The sequence below is a fragment of the Cuculus canorus genome, chromosome 5 (genome assembly GCF_017976375.1).
Source record: "Cuculus canorus isolate bCucCan1 chromosome 5, bCucCan1.pri, whole genome shotgun sequence".
In the NCBI taxonomy this organism is placed as follows: Eukaryota; Metazoa; Chordata; class Aves; order Cuculiformes; family Cuculidae; genus Cuculus; species Cuculus canorus.
Genome location: NC_071405.1, coordinates 34,406,290 through 34,423,614, shown reverse-complemented (window position 1 = coordinate 34,423,614; position 17,325 = coordinate 34,406,290).

Sequence of the window (17,325 nt, the reverse complement as noted above, 5' to 3'; positions counted from 1 at the left end):
TTTTAAAGTTCATTCCATAGAATCATAGAATCATAGAATAGCTTGGCTTGGAAGGGATCTTAAAGATCATCCACTTCCAACCCCCCTGCCATGGGCAGGGACACCTCCCACTAGATCAGGCTGCCCAAGGTCCCATGCAACCTGGCCTTGAACACCTCCAGGGATGGGGCAGCCACAGCCTCCCTGGGCAACCTGTGCCAGTGTCTCACCACTCTCCTGGTGAAGAAATTCTTCCTTATGTCAAGCCTAAATCTGCCCCTCTCCAGTTTATACCCATTCCCAATTTTCTTTGATTGTTAATTTTGAAGTGAGTGGGTTATGGAATTGAACTATTCAGCTTTTGGAGCATGAGGCATTTGCAGCTGACCATTTGCCACAAAATATCTTTAAAATTTTGAAAAATGGGAATGAAAAACATTTAAGGTAATATCTGATAGTTGCTAAATAAGACATACCCTCTTGCTAACTTTTGCCCATTGATATTGTGATTCTTCCTCAACTTTGTGCTAGTCCAACTTAGCTGGTTTCAGTGTCATTGCATCATCCTATGTCGATGTAACTGCTTATAAATTCTCAAATGTGTTTTGAAAGACATTCTCAGTTGCCTTTTATAATTGCCTTACAGTTGGGACATAGCAATATTTGAAATGTTAATACTAAATAATTTATTAATGGGCAGGCCTTTTTGAAGTTTATTATGTGTCTATAGTATCATAGGTTGAAGACTGGGAATTGTAAATGAAACTGCTGTTGGGCTTTTTCCTAGTGTTTTCCTTGATTGTTGTAGGAAAGGGACTAAATGAGGGAATTATACAATTTTAATCTGTTCATTTGATAGCTGCCCCCTAATATTGAGCTGCATAAGCAAGAGACAAGAATTGCAAGCCAATTACTGGGAATGGTTTCTTAGCTGCATGCTTATATGTACCCGAAACTAAAGATGAAATTTTAATACCTATTCAATTTGTTCAGGGTATGTGACCCAGTGGAATGTTAGTGGAAATTTTTAATTCACAGTGACTTCAATGGTTAATCCAATCTAAGTGTCCTACATTAGTAGTTAATGTAGAGAAGTAATATAATTCTCCATGTTGCACAAAGTGTATTGAAGTGAAGAAGGACCTAAAGCATCAACCCTCAAGTTATTTAGACATCTGTGCAGGACAGGGAATTTCCTGTATTGTTCAGACCCAAGGCTATTGACCTATAGATATTTTTATTGCTTTGTTGAAATTAATACTTGAGATTCACCGATGCACATCTGCAGCTCTATAAGTGGCTTTAGGCCAGTCAGTTCTTGTGTATTCACCTACTAGTAGTTTCTTTCTAAAATCCTTGTCCTTTATTGTCTTCTACACCTCAGTAACTGCAAATTGATTAAAAAAAAAAGTCTCTACTAAAACTGTTCTTTCAACTCAGCTGTTAGTTACTGTCTCATTTGAACTCTGGTTACAGTCTGAGTGATCATTGGCAGTTCATTTCGATGCAATGTTGAATAGATTAATATAAATCACTGCCAAAGGTGTTTCAGACTAGAAGTGGACCAGGGGCATTCATGAAATCAGTTCCAGTTAATGCCGTTATAGGAACTGTTCTTATTGCCTCAGCTATAAATTTCTGCAGATCTTTCTAGTGCTCTATTCGGTGTCCAAAGACGTCAATGAGAGGGAGCCCAAGCAGGTAGGAGAAGGCTTTCCTCTGTCCTGGGCTCTTGGCAGCTTCTAGGCATGGTCAGAAGGGTACCCTGTTGACAACTAATGTGGATGGTTGGTTAACTGGGGTGTAATGAAAAGTTGTAAATTTAAACCACTGTTTGACTGAGTTATCATGATTGGTCATAAGTGTTTGAGCTGCAGGCCATGAGTAACAACTGTTCACCTATGCTAGCCATGGGTATAAATTATGCATTTTCAAATTAATGTTTAATAAATGCCACTGTTAAATAAGAAATTCAAAACCATAGCTAAGAAAACAGTCATTTCATCCTCTTCAGGCCCATTTGAAGAAAGTACTTTGTCTGCTAAGAAGTGAAATTTAAAAAAAAAATGAATATATAAAAACTATAGCATAGGTAGTGAATTTAAATAAATCTAAATATCTTAGGAAGCAGACCTCCTGTCCAGAATAATTTATATTTCTGAAGTTCCTTTTCTGGAAGTGAAATGATTTATGTTTTAATCATATACAGCTAAATAAATAATTGCCTGTTTATTTTTATCCGTTTCTATTCTATCTAGCTTCAAATCCAATTTCAGTGTTTACCTTCTTTCCACCAGCTCCTCCTAACACACCACTCCAGAGTCCTTGCCAAGGTATGCCTGTGTCACCTCAAGTGACCTACCTGCTCACTGGACCCCCTGTTTTCTCTCTACCTGAAACTTTACTAGTCTCCTCAGTTCCCCTGGCAATTTATTTCACATGCTTTCTCAGTCACAGTCTCTGCTTGGTCTTATGTTTTATCTTTATATGTTAGTTGAGCTGCTTCCAGTTCCTCTTCCTCTTGCCAATCTATAGAGTGGTTGCTGCATCAGTGCTGGGCAGGCATGAGAGAAGTTTCAGGGAAGATTCTGTACCCAGTGAAGGAGTAGCCTCATTGCAGGCAAAGCAGGAAGTATCTTCTGTGAGTCTCTGTAGGTTTTCTAACATTTTCTGGGCCAAAGGTTAGTTTTGGTGAAGAGGTCTACACAGAAGAAACGGCACAGCATTTATTTTACTTTCAATAGGACTACTTCCTTGAAGAAAGGAGAAGCTATTCTGGTGACGAATACAAAGAATTCACGTTCAATGAGAAGTTTTATCTGAGAAGGGCTTTATCAGAAGCTTTCATAAAGTTTCAGAGAAGAAAACTTTGTTTTTTTAATTGAAAGAAGGTGTAAGTTGAGGAATGTTTAATTTTGTTTTAATTCCATCTTTTGCTAAAGTAAATAATGAAAAAATGAAGGCAAGACATGCAGTTACAACTGTATAACTGTACCAGTATGTGGCTTATTAACGAGCAATCAGAAGCAGGCCTTCCTTGCCTGCTGATGAATATTTTATATTTGTAAAATGTATTATGTATTTGACTTCTTTTTCCATAAGGAGTTTGGCAGATGGCTGAATTTGCATCAGGGGAATACGCTAATATTAAATTAGTCTAAAGATGTCACAATGACTTGGGATTTCTTTAAAGTTCCCTGTATTTCGAATTCAAAATAACCTCTCTGCTATTTGAGTTGGTTGTATTTAGGTCACAAGATGTTATTCATAATCTTGCAAGTCATTTTTCTTATTGCACAAACCAATATTAGAGAAGTGCTACCATGTGTGTTTTTATTGCAATTTTGTAGGAAGTAACTTCCTTTGCTAAAAGCCACTTTCTCCCTTTTCCTTGTCTACCAAGAACCAGCTCTTGAGACAGATATGGGCACTTGACCAAGCTATTATGTCAGTGAAACTTTCTGCATTGCCCTATCACTGACCTCCTTCTCAGCAGAAGCCTTACAGTTTCTTGATATCTACAGCCACTCAACAAAAGAAAAACTGATAATGATGTAGTAACAATCTGATGGCATTACCTGGAGAGCACAGTATTGAAATGATCAGAAAACATTTCTGTTGTCTGACTCCAGTTCATTCTGGTACACCAGTGTGTGTCCAGCTTGCATGTGAAATGTCTTTTATGGAAATAAGCTGTGGGTTTGGAGTGCTTTGCTTGTGCAGGACCCAAAGGGTGATAGAGCTGAATGGATCAGCAGAGGTGGGACAGTAGTACATGCTCACAGATGCAGAGGTCCAAAATCTAGAACCTGTTTCTCAGAGTTTTTCACCCATGTTTAAGTTAATCTTGCGAGAAGTCGCGTTTACTGTTGTGAAACTGCAAGGTGTCCTTGCTGCACTAAGCTCATTTTTGTCTTTTTGATTTATTAGCAAGGGCTTTACTTCTGGACAATATTTGAAAACCTAAGTGCAGAGGGAAATGCCCAACTTTATCCCTGTGAAATGTTTTATATGGATTTCATTTTTTCCTTATTTTATCTTTGTGAGGAATATAGTTATAAAACTTGAAGAAACTAATTTTCTTGCGCTGACCTGTGTTATGGAGTTACATAAAGCATCCATCATGCAAATTCCAAATATATTATGCTGAATGTTTCAGGCTAATTGACAATATTCTATTAAACTCCGCTGCCAGAATGGATCTAGAACATTTTTAATGTATTTACTTCTGCTTCCAACCCATGCATCCCAACAGATCTCTCAGTGCTGTTTTTAGTCCATTCTCTTCTAATTTTAAGAAACTTATATCACACAGTATTAATTTATCATGTTTTTAGCTACCTCCCTACTCTGGGGAATATAGTTTACTCTGCTCACAGCAGGATCTTGTATTATTTCCTCCATTACCCTACACTGGTCTTGTGTCTCTTCAGGTTTCTGTATGTGGTAATTATAGTAACAATGAATGCATAATATCTGTTTGTTTGAAGATACCTACCAGGCATATGAGCATAGATAAAATCCTCTGTAAGTCTAACTCTTCCTGCTCTGTTAAGACGAAAAAGCAAATGCAGTTAAAATCATCTGTTTCTGTAATTTTGAAATTTTGCTTTATCTGAAAATCACCAGCAGAGGAAGCACTACATTGCTGAAAGAAGGTACAGAGAAACTGCTTTGACATTTGAAAAGTAGGTCTCAAGCCTTATAAGTAGTGAGGTAACTTCTCAGGACTGACAAATAGCCATAAAGGAGATAATTGATTATTTTTTAAATTTTATTTTCTTTTTGAACAAACCTTCTTTTTTTTTTTTTTTTTTTTCGATAAAGAGCAGAAGTTAGAAATACATGCTAGTTAAATGTTTGGGGTTTTTTTTCTTCTTTGAAACAGTCCAGTCGGCCACAACAATATTTGCAGATTTGTAGATTGGTGCAATATCAGCTCATTGAAAAAAGGTGAGAGATGTTGATTAAGATCAGATAGAATTCAGATGGGTTACAGAGTCTCCAAAACAATTGAAATGTGATACTACTACTGAGAAAGTTTAAATTAATAGCAGTTTGTTAACAGAGGCCATGTGTGAGTAGTTATTTTGTAAAGCTCTGGCAGATCTCCATCAAGGAGAAGATTTGGGAAAAATCAAAGGATACTTTTAAACTATTTTGTTCAGCTAAAGCTGCTGTGTTTTCTTTTGTTTCTCTTTGAGATGCTGACAAAGAGTACAAAATAAGTATCAGATTCTGATTTTTCCTTTCCTAAAGCTATTGAATCATGCCTTAACCTACAGTGGTCACATTGAAATTAGATGAAATCACTTAAAGAATAATATACTGGTTTCAGTAAGCATAGTAAAAATGGAATTAAGAAGCAGGGTTTTAGCAGCAGTAAAACCAATTTGGAATTTATTTTAGTGCATGTAATGTATATCCCTGAAACATCCACTATAGTAGATTGATTGGGCCAATCTTAGTCCGCTCTATCACTAAACAATAAGCAAATATTGGACAGACCCTCTATTTGAATGGTGTACAAAAATGTGTCTACAGTTATCTCTATAAAGAAGGATAATTCCTTTTCTAAGAATGGGCAGCCATATTTCTCAGGGTCAATTTAGAAGTGTTATGTTGGATACTGCTTTACTTTGTAGTCACAAGCTTGCCGACAGATTGAGGTACCTGAAGAAGGCAGTCAAGACAAATTTTTTTAACTTATTTGTCATCCAAAAATAACCTACTAAATGGAGATGCTCACAGGCCACTGTGAAAATGTATTTGCATTCTTTCATGATGCCTTCCAACACATTCTCATTACATGCTTTTAGATTTTCAGACTAGTACGGACTTGATGTAACTTCAAGTAAACAAACTGAAAAGAGTGTTTTGCAGCTTCTCTTGAATGAAGGAGGCTATGAAATAAGATAAAGCAAATATGATTGGCAAGCTTTTGTGCTGTTTCTCTACAAAAACACCTTTTTTAATGAATAAAAAAAGTTGAGTGAGTCATATTCAATATACAAGAAAGATAATTTAATCTCCTTTACACTCAAGTGTATGGATTTGTTACAACAGGTACTTCAGCTAGCTTGTGGGCTGGGGCAGAGCCAGACCTGCCAGTCACTGACAGCTTGGAATATCCTTGTTACCGGTGTTCTTGTCAGTACTTTTCTTCTAGAGAGCTTGGGAGTTCAAGTGTCCCTCTTTGCTGTAAGGACTTTCTGGGGCAAAATTTCTAACTTCCTGCAGATACTTAGGTAGTACTTCAAGATCAGTAAATGTTGTAAATTCTAAGTTTGGGTGACCAGGAGTTACTGTTAAAATCAGCAGACACCATTGGCTTAACCTCTTCATCTCAGTATTGGTGAACTCCAGAAAGTTACCTTCATAAATACTGATTCTGTATAAAATAAGAGTAAGCATTAAGTGGGGAAAGCCAAGATTCTTCTCTATGTAAAATGTAATAAATACACGTTTATACACGTGTGTGTGTGTAACATAACATATGTAAAATAGAAATACATTAAACTTATGCTCTGACTGATAGCCCTGCAAGAATTCCCCACCCGATGGTACAAACATCAAATACCCCCATAACATTCCATGATTTTTCTAGTCCATTCAGATTGGTATCAGTGCAGGGGTCCTGCTGACCTTGATGCTCCAGCACAGAACTTTGAATGATATTTTGCACTCTCCTGAATTAGAGTAGTAAAGTATCTCAACAAGAGGCTGCTGAGCCACAGTATCCGGTTCACCGGTCCTTAAAAATAACTTCTTGTTATCTTTTTATAGACCATTCAGCAGGGGGAAGCCAATGTCATTGCAGAACCTGGAGCAGAGTCCTCACTTCAAGGTGTAGGTTTTGCCCCTTTTTCACCTTCAATGTAGACACACTACCTCATAGATTCACCGTGAGTCATCAAGCACGTCTAGCATGATTTGTAAAGCAACTAAAGCATCCACTGAGCACTTCCATGACACCTAACCAGAGCCTTGCCTGAAGTTCTGAATCTGGTACTACATTTTATCTTTTGACCTCTAAACCACCTGCAGAGTCCGATCTTTAAAATATGTAGGCAATGCCCAATGTTCTTGGTAAGTATTCTTGAGTTTCTGAAGAATGACATTGGTTTCATGCAGACATGTGTGTATAACAAATATTTTGAGCAGGATTTAGTGACTGAAAGCATTGTGACAGAACTTCAAATATATAATCTTCCCTTCTGGAAAACAGTTCAAACTTGCAAAGCTTCACAACGTGTTTGTAGTCTGGCATATTGTCCTATTTCTGTGCTAGATACTTAAGGTACCACAACTCTTTGGTGATGCAGAAATGATATGAACATGTAACACCATCCAATTTTCATTTTATTCTATGTATAAAAGAATAAATGTGCTTAAAGTTTCTAAGCTAATCTCAATAACTCAATCTCCTAAATGTGTTTCAGAACATGCACGTGTAAATTATTTAGGAGACTATACTTTCTTTGGCCTCAGTCTAAGGATAAAGCCTTGATCTTTAGGTAATATTTGTTTCATCTTTTCCTCATCTAAACCTTGTATGTCTACGTGCACACTCCAATTCACTGTGCCACTTTTGTACTGCTTGCTGTTAAGAGGCAATGTATTCCTTCACATTCCCTGGGAATTCAGTCTGCCTCATGGTCTTTGGCAAGAAGAAAACTCATAAAGAAATAGCTACACCAAATCACAAACCAGCTGGAGTGCTGCTGGAGAAAGGAGGTTAAGCTCTGCTGGACCCTTTTATAATCATACGAGCAAAGGATGGAACAGAGGAAACTACTTGCTACTTACTCCCTTAAACAGATTCCTGAGCTTACTATAAAGCTTTCCGGAGCAGAGTATAAAACCACGCCTTTTGCGAAGGGTACAGAAAGGACTTGATGATGTGATCAGGGTTAGAAAAAACAACATGCTATTCTTTTTATACAGCTGCAGCTGCCTTTATCACACAAATCCTGTAATCATTGTTGTAGCCTTGCAAACATCAGATCAAGCCATCATCCACTAAGCATTAATGTCAAAAGCAATGTAATTGTGTGCTGCCCCATCACCAGGCAATCCCACTATGCTAACCACAGCATGTGATTATGGGCATGCATACTTGCTGTCCAGCCTTTATCTGGATTTAGTAACATTTTGCAGGAGTTTCTCAGAAAAGCTTGAGATTTCATGTTAGTAGAAATGGAATGTTAATAGTAAAAGCCTTCACAATTGTGAAAGAACAGTGTTAAAAACTGTAACTAAATATTCATACCAGAGATGTTACTATCATCTGGTCTTTTAGAGTAGTGCCTGAATGGATGAAATGAATTCTCTTTCCACTTAACTCAGTGACCAAATTTACTTGCTTCAGTGGGAATAGGATTAAACTCTCTGATAACAGAATTTCCTGAGGAAGGAAAGTATAGTATGGTCATGGACAAATCTAATAATTTTTCTGCTCTAATCATCTTATGCCTCAAAGAGACGCTTATACCTCAGGGGGGCTAATATTTACATAATTGTAATTTATTGGGTAAAAATTTTCCTGACTCAAAGAAACATCAAAGTATTTGTCTTCATCAAGTTTTGGAACAATTTTGAACTTCACATGAAAATGAAAGGTAAAGGAAAATGTTTCTTTGGATTGATTAGGAAGAAATGGCACAGTAATTGAAATCTTATAGGCTGTTGAGTATTTTTAACAGATTGCAATTATCAGTTTATGATGAGCACTTATCAGTGCTGTCACTGGACACAACATACATGACTGTGGGGGTTTAGCTTGGGTATCTGAATAAACTAATTGGTTATGTGTTTGAGCAGGATGTTTTGGTAGCTTCACAGAAAAAAGCACTGCTTACGTAAAAGAGAGCTTTTGCTAGTATTTAACTTCTCCCTGAAGAACAGAATTAGGTATTGTAATTTCAGTAGTTCTACCACAGAATATATGCGCAGATGAAATACTGATTGTTTATCTATTACCTCAGACTGTAATAACTCTTAACTGTACGGCTTTTTACTATGTAAATGCAGGCTTCTTTATTTAATATTTTCACACATTTTCTGTTCAAATTCTTGATTTTCTTTTAGTTAGTTCCAGGTAACTTTAATTCAAATAACAGTCTATACTGCTTTTTGTATAATAATCTTGAGATGCTTTAAAGATATGAATTACTCTTGAGCTTAAACTTCCCACAGATGTGGGCAGTACTGTGTTCTTTCTTCAGGCAGGAAAAAGCAGAAATGAAAGTCCAGGCTTAGGAAATGAAACGGCAAAGGTCCTAAAATTCAACCACAGCAGTTTGTTTGCATTCAAGTTTTGTTACAGCCATAGAGCATGAATTTTCCAAATATCTCAGGTCATCAGCAAGACAATTAAGAACATCACAAGGACCTTGTGTTTTGTTATAATGGGGAGAAGAAAGGCTGTTGGGAAGTATCTTTTATTAGACTAGTGATGTAGTTGAAGAAAGGTTAGCAGAGAGCTCACGCACCACAAGCATGCGACAGAAAGAAGCAGGGAAACAGCTCAAGAAAGAGTTAGGAGCAGCTTCCTAAATACACTCTCAACCTAAAGTGATTTTCCTCCTGTTAAGACATAGGAGGTGATCTTAGCCAACCTCCAGTTTCAAGAGAAAGGCTAAGAGATTTAAAATATAAGGCTTGGGCTTTTATTATTTTTTCCGTTTGAATGAGAGAGAGATTTCAGTTCTCAAGCCCCAGTTTTCTATTGATTTAACATACAATATAAAAATTGCCTGGGAGACATGAACTTGTTATGCTGTAGATGCAAGTAGGAAAAAAACTGCATACAAAACAGTGTTTTGTTCAAACATTTGAATTTGAGATAAATTGGTTTCAACAAAATTCTTATCTGTTGGCATTCCAAGTTTATTGAATATTTCAATGCCAGGAAAGCTCATAGAAAATTATATTTTTATTAGCTTGTACATTCAGATCTGATGGGGGTGATTTTTAAATTTTCTCTATACTGATATTTATGCTAGAGTCTTCACTATGAAATTTCTTATTTTCTTGCTAAGGTGCAGAAACATTGCTATTGATTGATTTACAGTCCAGCCAGGCCAAAGCCCTAACTGATCAGATATTGAAGGGAGAGCTCTAGATAAAAGAGGAGCTAGACAATTTTAAATTCTGAAGTAATGACAAAAATTATCTATTTTTCTCCTATTTTGTGAGTAATGTGTCTGGCCTTACTTTAATAAATTATCAGTCAAAACTGATAATTCAGTCAAAGAAAACTGAAACCAAACTTTATGTCAGTAAAGTGCTGTACCCAAAAGAGTACTTTTCCCAAGTTTTAAGCGCCTAGCCCACTTAAGATTAAAAAAAATGTTCCATTACTAATGGGTAAGTAATGGTTAATCAGTACTGTGCTCAGTGAGTTACCAGTGGGAGTGAAAAATTCCGCAGTTTCATCCCTGGGGAGGATTTTGTATTTTATTGTGGGTTTCTTTTTTTCTACAAATTAAGTTAGGTAAAGTTTCTTTACTGCTTTAATCAAGGGCAGTTCAAAACAGATAAAAATAAAATAGCAGGAAAGGGAATGCAAAAATTACTAGTAAAACTAATCTCCTCTTCTCCAGACTAAAGAACCACATTTCTCTCCTCATAAGAGTGTGCTCCAGACCCTTCACCAGCTTTGTTGCACTTCTTTGGACATGTTGTAGCACTTCTATTTCTTGTATTGAAGGACCCAAATCTGAACACAGTATTTGAGGTACAACCTTGCCAGTGCTGCATACAGGGCGATGATCACTTCCCCAGTCCTGCTGGCCACACCATTTCTGGTACAAGCCCAGGATACCGTTAGCCTTCTTGGCCACCTGGGTACACTGCTAGCTCATGTCCAGCTGGCTGTCAACCACCAAGAGATTTATAGGCGTGGCATGTGCTGGGGTATTCCCCGGAAGAAGATTTACTCATTGTTAATGTTTTGGTTGCACATGCTAGCAATCTCCTAGTCTAAACAAATCCTCACGCTCATGATCCTCAAAGTCTGGCAGTTTTCTGTGCAGACAGGCTGGGTTTCACTCCTGGGCTACCAGCCGCCTCTGACCCCAGCATTGTTTCAGTACTGCCAGCTGAAATATTGAATTTTGAAAGATTTTATTCACTGCAGAATCTTAATGTGACATTTTTGCAAAATTGTTTATTCCCTTTGCATGACTGACTGAATTATATTCAGGGAAAGCTGATAGTCACTAGAATTAAGGAAGGAGTCGCTGGAAAAAAGCCATGTGGAAATCTTCCTTTCTCCCCTGCCCTCTGGGTACCTGTGCTGAAATGTCCTCTTTACTGGCTCTTAAAAATGCAATTGCCTGTATGTGAGGAGAACATAGGGGAAAAAGACATAAAATTTATGCATGATTCACTATTTACTCGTTATTGAGAGAATTACTGTTTGGAAGGGTCATTTCGGGTTTGACTTTAAGCATTTATTTTAGCGATACATTAATTATCACTTATATCTTTGTCTTCTGACCTATTTAACTTCTGATAATCTCTAATTAACATGCCTTTTCTAATTAAATATTGAAGTGTAGCCTTTTTGACTGCAACCCCCTGTAACAGTTATTTTTTTTCCTCTACCTGCTCTCCTTTCTTGCGTTCTGTCCTCATGTGGAGGATGTTTTCAGCAGGCCCCTGGTGGGATGAGCAGCTGCCATGGATACCAACAACACAGGCTATGGAGGAAATTGTCAGACAGTGGAAGTAGTGGAAATAATGGGTGAATGTTGAATCTGATTCATGTGTAAATTGTTATCCTGCAGCTCAGGTCAACTATGCAAATATCAACAACTAATTTTCTGTCTCTTCAAGGTGTGAGTTTGTATTTATATATCTTTGAATAACCTTGTTTATTATTTGTAGGAAGTATATTTTTTTTCCTGTAATGACTTCCTTTGATATTAGATTGTTTTAGAAACTATGAAAACAGTGGTGGTTATTGAGATTTAAGCTTGTGAACCAGCAGGAGGAGCTAGCTGGTGAATTGAAGACCGAAGTTACGATCTAGATGAACTGCTATGTATTTACCCATTCAGATGCTGAGAAATTAATGAGTAGGGGGCTAAAAAGATATTTAAAATGGGAAATAAAGGCAAAGTAAATAATCTAAGTTTGAGGTGGTAGCATTGCAATATGCACGATACAGATGGTATGAGCAGCGTGCCCAGTGGTGAAAAAAATAGCAATTTCTCAAAGCGTGAAAACAGGGGGTTAGACCTGTAGAAAGAAAATTGTGTCATTTGCTGATCACAGCAACACGCCCAATTTCCCTTGCAAACATGCACGAGCAGGAAGGCAGCTGTGTTGCAGGTGAATATAAAAAAAAGAAAATGAAGATATTTCTGAAGGAACTGTTGAGACAGGCCATTTTTGAGCTCTGAATAAGTTAAAACTCATTTACCTCAATCCTTTTTGAAAAGAAGAACAAAGTGTATTTAGGGTAAGGTTCATCATATTTATTCATGTGGTAGTCCCTTGCACAGTGGGCTAAAACAGACTGTAATTCATCATGCCTTTAAATGTTTTCTGTTATTTCTTTCTAGGAGGTTCTGGGGTTTAGGTAGCTTGGAAGCAGATTTAATGCTATCTCACTGTGGGATTCAGCTTTCTCTGATGTTATGTAGGCAATTTACTTTGCATTTGTTTCAGTCAATCCCTGTGTCCAGTGGGATGGACAAGATACAGATATCCATTCGTTTCTTCCATTGTGGGATTTTGTTACCCCTAGAAACCGGAGCGTGGATAAAATGTCACATGATACCATTGAGTAAATGGTTTTATTCTAGTGGAAATGTTTAACTTCCTCAGCTCCTATTTTTAAAAAAAAAAGAAAGCAAAAGCTCACCTCCAGTTTTCCCAGTTTTCCATTTTGTGTCAAAACTGTCAGCAAGCATAAGCAGGGGAGAATTTGTCAGGCTCTATACTTCTGTTCACGGAGGGACTGCGATAGGAGTATGCACCTTACTTTTGTTTCCAATCTGGAAAACCTGTCACTAGTGAGGGTTGAAAGTGACAGGTGCAGCACAAAGACTGTGGCTTTGAGTGTCCTTAGGCATTGGAGAATTCTCTGAGATGCAATTTAATGCAGCTTTACTGTTTCTGTGTTGTATCTCATTGCTCAGTGCAAATGCAGGCTGAAGGACCAGGTTTTGTAAACTGTACTGGCCAATGGTTGAAAAGATGTGATTTCTAATCCTGGCATGGCTATGAACTCTGTGTGAGACTTTGTAAATTCATATTTCTCTTCTGTTTCTTCTGCATGGTTAATTAGTATGGTATGCTCCTAGGCCAGGCACAAATTCTTGCTCTCCGCACATACAGCGTCTAGCTCAGTGTGGCTTCAGCCTCCGGGGGGAACTCTTGCTACAGTTGTAATGTGAATAATATCGCCATCAGCATAATAATGTTTTTGAGACACATTTAGCATTGCTCAAGCTAGGCCCAAGTATGCATGAAAGACTTCAATAACATCTAAAATGCAATAAAGATCGCGTCACTGGAAGGTTTTAAAATCTCAGTGAATGGCTGCAAGGATGCTTTCAGAAGTAATAAAGCTCAGCATATGTCAGTATATTGTAAAGCAGGGGAAAAACGATCCAAGTGCCGTCTCATACTTTTTTTCAGTTAATCTGTTGTGGTAATGTCCAGTTTAGCTACAGTGACACTCCTTTGTATGCCTTCTCACCCAGTTATGTCCCTTTCACATGAAGATGCTTAAAAGGGAGGGAGTTTCTTTCACTCATATGATTCTTGCACAAGTTTGATCTAAGACGTGCAGTAGGGGATGCGTGTTTTCCAAAGCTTACTTGGAGTAATTCTAGCTGGTAGGTAGGTGACCAAAATTGTTTGGTTTGTGCCATTTATGGCAATTAAGTACACAACTGGCAAGGTAGCTGTATACACCATTAGCATGTGCAATTAAGGTAACTTTCAGCAATATGATCTCCTGAGATGGTTGGGTACATAAGTAGCTACTTAGCTAATTAGAATATTAAACATAGGAAACACTGTTTTACTGGTTTCAACAATTTAGCTATATTCTTTTGGTTTATTACCTCGTAGCATCTATATTGGTGCGATGTATGGCAGTGTCACAAATATCAAAAGGCAACTTATTAAAGCACCTTCACACTTTTAATGTGTTTTGATAATTTTAAGCATTACATAAAGAAAAAGATTTTGTAGGAGTTATTAGGAGGGAAAAATGCATAACAGGGGGCTGTATGAACTAGGTTATACAATGGTATTGCTTGAAATAGCAGAGAATTGGACTTGATGACCCAGTTCATGTCTGTGTTCAAGTAACATTACTAGTCATGATGTTGTAAGTATATAACAAATACATGTGTATTATCACTTACTGTTGGCAAAAAGGATGATGTTAACTGCTACAGATTTTCACTTTAGTCATCTTCCTTTCACCTAGCAGTTTTCTTTTTCATGAATTGCATTGTTTGAATGTCTGTGTTTTAAAAATAAAGGATGGGCACTTCTTGGAGGTTATTGCTTTATTACAGAGATTTTGTACTTCGCTATGAGAACACTGTCTAAAACTTTAGAATAGAAGCCTTCATTTTTGCTGGATCGTGGAGAATTAACTTCATAAATTTGAGTGATGCCAGTTTGCAGTATAGCTGCTGTTGCACTGAAGAAGACTACATGAGTACAGACAGTTGATTGTATTCTCTGTCTTTGCTCAGCTTGCTGTTTCTCCAGTCGACCTGGAGAAAAAATATGAAGACATCGGCTCAATGCTTGTGGCAAATGAGATGTGCAGGCATTTTACGCTAGACAGCTGAAGACTATTTGCCAATATGAAAGAGGTGAAAAGCTCTTGTTTGCTGTTCAGAGCATTGCCTGTGAGAAAGCAATTAAACCTAGCCACACTATACGGAAACATTAAATGGTAGACAGAAAGATAAAAGAGATGCAGTGGGAGTCAGAATTTGGAAAAAGTGTTGCTTGGTAAACGTAATGAATGACAAAACTGTTTAGAAGAGGAAGAGCAGTTATTTAAAGCAAATATGCCAGATCCTTGGTGATTATCTGGTAGACATTAAATAAATTTTGGGTTAGACATGTCTCATTTTTCAAGAAGGACTATCTTATACAAGAGTCACTAGAGAATAAGGCTGAAATTAAAGGCATTGTGGAGGAGACTGTGTGTATGTTGAAGTGTTATTGATGCTGTGGTGAAGAGACCATTGTAATGATGCAGAACAGAATACCCTAAACACAATTAATAATTTCCAAAGAAATTAAATTATTGATGGTACATAACAAGGCTAAACCACGGAGCAAATCCTCACCTAATGAAGATCAGCATAGCTCCAGGAAAGTCTAGGGAGGAATACTAATTTGTGTCACAACTAGTAGTTTATTCTGTTGAACAGGAATTTTAGTACTTTGTTTTACATACAGGATCAGATTTACTCATCTATTTGTCTCTGTACACTAGCCAGGATTCCCTCAGTCTGATAATACTTCTTTCTCGTGTAACATCTTAATCACTTCTGATGCAGTCACTTATGATGTTGTGGCTATGCAGAGGATTGTAATTTAAAGTGAGAGGCTAGCAGCTGGAACAGAAGAATTCATAGCAATGATGCTGAATTTTTTAACACTTTTCATCTCAGATTCTTCTTTACATTGGTGATAGCAATAGAGATTATGAAGCATGGGAAGTGAGAATTTAATGGTGAAGTGGGAATCTGTGGTTTGTCAGTCCTTGCACAGAATACTGCCTGCTATCCTATGACGCCTCCTGAATGCAATGGTAGTCCAATTTCTGTATTAAGCAAAAAGTAACAGGTAATACCCATAAAGTATCAACAGAATTGTGTCTGAATTAATTATTTTTTAACTATAATTGCATTAATTCTCTTAAAGAAAAAAAGCCTTATTTATTTTTATCTTTAATTAAATGTATTCCAAGCAAATTTCCCCAGATAGTGGTTACTGTGGGATACTGTGTGTTCCTGTGCTAACTATTGAATAAAGAAAATGCTGTTGAAGTCTCTTCAAAGAGGACCACTTCCAAGGCAGGCACTGGACAGGTCATAGAGATAAAATCTCAAACTTTTTAACACAATACAGTTAATTACAGACATTTGTTCCTTTGAGAAAACATTTCAGACCTCAGTTCTCTGATGTCAGACTAGCTCAGTAACATTCGATCTATTACAAATGTCTGAGCTCTGTTATGACTAGTGCAACAATAGATGCTTCATGTCATCATTCAGTGATGTGAAAAAAAAAAAAAAACCAGCAAAACCTGACTACTAGACAGTCCTGAAAATTTGGCAGAACACTTCTTATTTTATGATGTGATGCTGCTGGGACAGACAGAGGATACCACTTTTGAGGTTTTCATAGTACAGTAGTGGACATCTCCTGGAACCATGGTTAGATCCAGAGGAGGTACTTTGGACAAGTAATTAATTAACCAAAGGATGACTAGGTAATTAACCAAAGGCCATTTTTATTGCACCAGTGACTCATGGATGTGGGTCAAATAGGTAAAATTGTTAGGTTTTCAGATGTGCTTCATTTTAAAAGTCCCAAAATTAAGTTTTAAATGTGAAAAGAGGGATTAATTAAACAAAATGTAATTTCTTAGTCAAACCCTACATTTCAGATGGAAAATGCTTTGGTTTTGGAGAAAACAGGATTATTTTTTGTTCTAGGTAAAACCATATGACTGAGATGGCTCCACACCTCTTGTGTTTTGGCTGATGTGGGTCGGAAGAGCCCTTCCTACCCACAGCTCACCCGACTGCCCTTCTCTCACGACCTGCTGCTCCCCATGTGCTGCCAACAGCTTCCCTGCTGCTGCACCACTTGCTGCTTTTTATTGCAGTATTGCTGTATTTTCCACCACCGCTGGTAGCGGTGACACCATGTCATGGAGAAGGAGGATGGTGAGGGATGCAGGCACAGCAGTGGCGGCAGCATGAGCAGCCGCTGCCACAGAGGTGATGGCAGGAGATGGCAGTTTGAGTGTTTCAAATTACAGTACATAGGCTGTTTCCAACGTGGTTAATCCTCTAGGTTCTTTTATTTGCTACTAGATTCTCCTGGGGGATTTTGTAAGAGCAGTAACAGTTCAAGGACTTTGTTTGCATTTAGTGACAGGAAAAACTGTATAACTGAACCTGAAAATACCTGCTCAGTTTATGTGCAAAGTTAACCTCTCTTTATGTGCTGAGATGAGAAGTGTCAGCAGTGTTCACCAGCAGCCTTCTAAGGGCAGTAATTCTCAATGCAATGTGGTCTCTTTGGTCACATAATGAGTGATACTAAAATGAAATTTCA